This window comes from Schistocerca serialis, chromosome 2 (assembly GCF_023864345.2).
Source record: "Schistocerca serialis cubense isolate TAMUIC-IGC-003099 chromosome 2, iqSchSeri2.2, whole genome shotgun sequence".
NCBI classification, from domain to species: domain Eukaryota; kingdom Metazoa; phylum Arthropoda; class Insecta; order Orthoptera; family Acrididae; genus Schistocerca; species Schistocerca serialis.
The window spans coordinates 118147258-118152412 of record NC_064639.1 but is presented as its reverse complement, the minus strand read 5'-3'; the positions used below and the strand labels follow the sequence as shown (position 1 = coordinate 118152412).

The 5155-nt window shown below is 45.6% G+C and overlaps 1 pseudogene; it reads right to left on the bottom strand.

The window, feature by feature from the left end:
* Positions 1-2693: 2693 nt before the first annotated feature.
* Positions 2694-2811, bottom strand: LOC126459057 (5S ribosomal RNA; annotated as a pseudogene).
* Positions 2812-5155: the final 2344 nt, after the last annotated feature.

The window sequence follows — 5155 nt, the reverse complement described above, 5'->3', positions numbered from 1 at the left end:
AGTTAAAATTGCAAATAAAATAATTAAAATATATATGATATTACAGCTAGGCTAGCTAGCCTAAAGGCAAAAGCAGATAGAACAAACATATGCAAGGCGCAATACAAGTGGCTGAGAGCCACAATTAAATTTTAAAATTTTAAAATACATTACCATAATCTTTTAAGGCAGAAGGCCGCAATGTTTTGCTTAAAGGGTAATTTCCAGAATAAGGTTTTAAGCGGTTTTAGGCCCACAATTGATTTTCCAAAATTCAAAAATACATTAAGTCCAGGAAAAACAAGAATCTTTAAATCACTAGTTATGATAGCTTATAAACAGACAGTTAAACACCGGTACCGGTGAGAAGGACAATAAAGAAAACGGCACTCAGAAGCCTCCAGGGAGGTCGGTTTGCCCTTGTTCACTTAGGTGAGACAGGTGGTGAGCCCAACTACGACACAATGACTTGCTTGTCACCAATCAGTATATGAGACCTGAAACAGAAAAGGTTACGAACGTGATAAGTCACAATGAAGTATGTATTAGCTGTCAAAACTACACACCATGTTGAACAGCGACAACAGGTGAGGAAAGGACCCTGCCTGAAATTACATCAGTGGCCAGGGCAGGTAACTGGAACACTAATGGCCACAAGGCAGGAAATTCCGCTGGTACACTCGAATTTAAAATACAGTAATACAGTAATATAGTTAACTTTATCCAAAAGGAACAATGCCTGAATTTACGTCAGTGGCCAGGGCAGGTAACAAGAACACTAACAGCCACAAGACAGAAAATTCCGCTGGTGCACTCAAATTGTAGTCAACCAATATAGTTAATTGCACTGCACGGCGGCTAAATTTCAGCAATAGAAACACTCGGTGTTGCTCACAAGAAAACCTCCACACCAGCGAACCACCGAAACGAACCACCATAAAATGAATGGACGTAGCTTGGGTACTTTAAACCACTGCTCAACTTTGACGTCCTGGGTCGGTGAACCACGAAGCTCGTAGCGATCGGACAGCTCCACACATGCTCCGACACTGCGCAGGGACCGCCAGTGGACCCAGCCGTCTGCGCCGCACCCAGATAACTTCCCTGGTCCGCAGCAACCGACCGACTCTGCCCTCAGAATGCCGTCAGCATCTAAAATAGTCGTCAGTGGACATAACGCCAACTACACACACAACCTGACAAACACTTGAACGAAGACCTGAACGATACGCAACGGTAACCAAGCACACACACACACACACACACACACACACACACACACACACAGCCAACTCGTGAACGACCGGCGAGCCAAAAAGCGTCGTCCGGTCGGACGACTGACCGACGATCCACCAAGACCGTGGCCCGCCTCAAGTAACGCGTGGCGGCAATGGTTGGGCGATCCATGTCGACGCAGACCTCACTGCTGCTCCAACCCGACTGCACTAGTGCCGCACTGCAACTCACCGACAGGCAGGTCCGGACTGCGCTCCAGACGCGTTCCAACTGACTGGCGGACCCGAACTCCAACTGGCTTACGACAGACAACGAGCGGGAAGTAATAGCAGTCGAGCAAATATACTGCGAGAGGGGATATATCGATACGCGCTGCTAGCGCCGGTCACGGTCAGGCAAAACATCAATTCACAAGGGAACCTCCCCATCGCACCCCCCTCAGAGTTATTTATAAGTGGGCACAGTGGATAGGCCTTGAAAAACTGAACAGAGATCAATCGAAAAAACAGGAAGAAATTGTATGGAACTATGAAAAAAATAAGCAAAATATACAAACTGGGTAGTCCATGCGCAAGATAGGCAACATCAAGGAGAATGTGAGCTCAGGAGGGCCGTGGTCCCGTGGATAGCGTGAGCAACTGCAGAACGAAAGGTCCTTGGTTCAACTCTTCCCTTGAGTGAAAAGTTCAATGTTTCATTTTTCAGACAATTATTATCTGTCCGTCCGTCCGTCCGATGCGAGGTGACTGCGCCGTAGTATGGGAAAGCTACACCTAAACAAGCATCAAAATACACGACGTCAGTCGACTACAGCGCACGGAAGAGAGAGTATTCCTGCTAACGAGGCTCCCTGGCTGGCAGTTGACTGTTCACTATTTTGGACGAAAGTGCATTAAATACGTGAGATGTATTCCGTGGGCAATATGAATCCAGCAAATACAGCTCGCGACTTCAATAACAATCGCACGGTTTTGCGGTGCGGTCGCAAAACACAGACGCTGAACTTATTACAGTGAACAGAGACGTCAATGAACGAACGGACAGATCATAACTTTGCGAAAATAAAGAAAGTAAACTTTTCACTCGAGAGAAGACTTGAACCAAGGATCTCTCGTTCCGCAGCTGCTCACGCTAACCACGGGACCACGGCGCTCGTGAGCTAACGTTATCCTTGATGTTGCATATATTGCACATGGACTACTCAGTTTGTATATTTTGCTTATTTTTTTCATAGTTCCCCAGAACTTCTTCCTGTTTTCTCGATTGATCTGTGTTCAGTTTTTCAAGGCCTATCCACTGTGCCAACTAACTCTGAGGGGGGTGCGATGCGGAAGTTCCCTTGTCAGTGACAGTAGTAATTTGAATTAACGTAGTGAGGTGGAAGTTCGTTAAAAACAGCGTGTAAAACAGATGCTGGCGGGAACACGAGCCACACACGGCTTAAGTTTTTACCTCACAAGGGCTGAGTGCACCCCGCTTACCAACAGCCCTCGGCAAACAGGATGGTCACCCATCCAAGTACTAGCCCAGCGCGGCAGCGCTTAACTTCGGTGATCTGATGGGAACCGGTGTTAGCACTGCGGCAAGGCCGTTGGCATCGACAACAAGAATCAGCAATAATTTCCCCTGAGTTTAAGCAAATTAGCTAAAACTAATGCACCGGGACGAAGCTGCTGGCGATAAAGTATATGGAACTTCTGCCAGGTGCCACTCTAGTGTCTCTAAGGCTCGATGCACACGAGAGATTTATGACCGCGAGTCCGCAGCGTGATTTTCTCGCGTGTTTCACCAGTGCGTGTGAAACAATGGAGCCGCGCACAATACGGCAGTGATGTTGGGAACCCGCCAGTCGCCGCGAAGCAATACTAAGTGAACACGCATTCCCAACCCAAGCAACTACTGCCTTCAGCCTGAAATGGATGCAGCCGGTTGGCCGTGGAAGGGGTGAACAAATACCCTGAAGTATGGACCATATCTCGCAATGAGTGTCATGTTAAGAAGAGAGCCGTGTGGTTTCAAGTGTGTGCAAAGTTTTGTAAGGGTTTTGTACCTGCAACTACGAACAGGACTACAGGTACGAATTTCTTGTGGTAGAAGACCTGGGAACCGCTGAAATCTGGTTTAGCGATTTGAACAGAACACGTTTGTTCCGCTAGAGAAGCTGAAAATCGCCCTGCAGTTCTAGCCAGCTAGGACAGTCTCCCATGGTATTTAGTCGAAGTATAGTGAAGATTCTAAAATCATTGGGGGAAATGGCAACAAAACGACTATTCACGTTGGTGTGTAGAATATATGAGTCTGGCGATATACCATCTGACTTTCGGAAAAGCATCATACACACAATTCCGAAGACGGCAAGAGCTGACAAGTGCAAGAATTATCGCATAATCAGCTTAACAGCTCATGCATCGAAGCTGCTTACAAGAATAATATACAGAAGAATGGAAAAGAAAATTGAGAATGCGCTAGGTGACGATCAGTTTGGCTTTAGGAAAAGTAAAGGGACGAGAGAGGCAATTCTGACGTTACGGCTAATAATGGAAGCAAGGCTAAAGAAAAATCAAGACACTTTCATAGGATTTGTCGACCTGGAAAAAGCGTTCGACAATATAAAATGGTGCAAGCTGTTCGAGATTCTGAAAAAAGTAGGGGTAAGCTATAGGGAGAGACGGGTCATATACAATATGTACAACAACCAAGAGGGAATAATAAGAGTGGACGATCAAGAACGAAGTGCTCGTATTAAGAAGGGTGTAAGACAAGGCTGTAGCCTTTCGCCCCTACTCTTCAATCTGTACATCGAGGAAGCAATGATGGAAATAAAAGAAAGGTTCAGGAGTGGAATTAAAATACAAGGTGAAAGGATATCAATGATACGATTCGCTGATGACATTGCTATCCTGAGTGAAAGTGAAGAAGAATTAAATGATCTGCTGAACGAAATGAACAGTCTAATGAGTACACAGTATGGTTTGAGAGTAAATCGGAGAAAGACGAAGGTAATGAGAAGTAGTAGAAATGAGAACAGCGAGAAAACATCAGGATTGATGGTCAGGAAGTCAATGAAGTTAAGGAATTCTGCTACCTAGGCAGTAAAATAACCAATGACGGACGGAGCAAGGAGGACATCAAAAGCAGACTCGCTATGGCAAAAAAGGCATTTCTGGCCAAGAGAAGTCTACTAATATCAAATACCGCCCTTAATTTGAGGAAGAAATTTCTGAGGATGTACGTCTGGAGTACAGCATTGTATGGTAGTGAAACATGGACTGTGGGAAAACCGGAACAGAAGAGAATCGAAGCATTTGAGATGTGATGCTATAGACGAATGTTGAAAATTAGGTGGGCTGATAAGGTAAGGAATGAGGAGGTTCAACGCAGAATCGGAGAGGAAAGGAATATGTGGAAAACACTGATACGGAGAAGGGACAGGATGATAGGACATCTGCTAAGACATGGGGGGATGACTTCCATGGTACTAGAGGGAGCTGTAGAGGGAAAAACTGTAGAGGAAGAGAGAGATTGGAATACGCCAAGCAAATAATTGAGGACGTAGGTTGCAAGTGCTACTCTGAGATGAAGAGGTTAGCACAGGAAAGGAATTCGTGGCGGGCCGCATCAAACCAGTCAGTAGACTGATGACCAAAAAAAAAAAAAAAAATAGTGAAGATCACGTACCTCGTCGTGCCGATTTAACCAACTTTTGTGTCGTCTCGTTGTCACTGTCGGCTTGTACCATGGGAAGCGTGGAGAGGATGTTGTTTGGTGATCGCTATCCTCTTTCTATAACAGAAATGCACGCAGTGTATTAACAGGAAGCTAGTTAACTTAGTCCAGGAGTTGTTGTACAAACTCTTCCGTTATGGTCCACGTTAGCCTCACTGCTATGCACACAACTGTGGTCGCTCATGTGCTGACTGACTCTGAGCTAGAGGCTGAG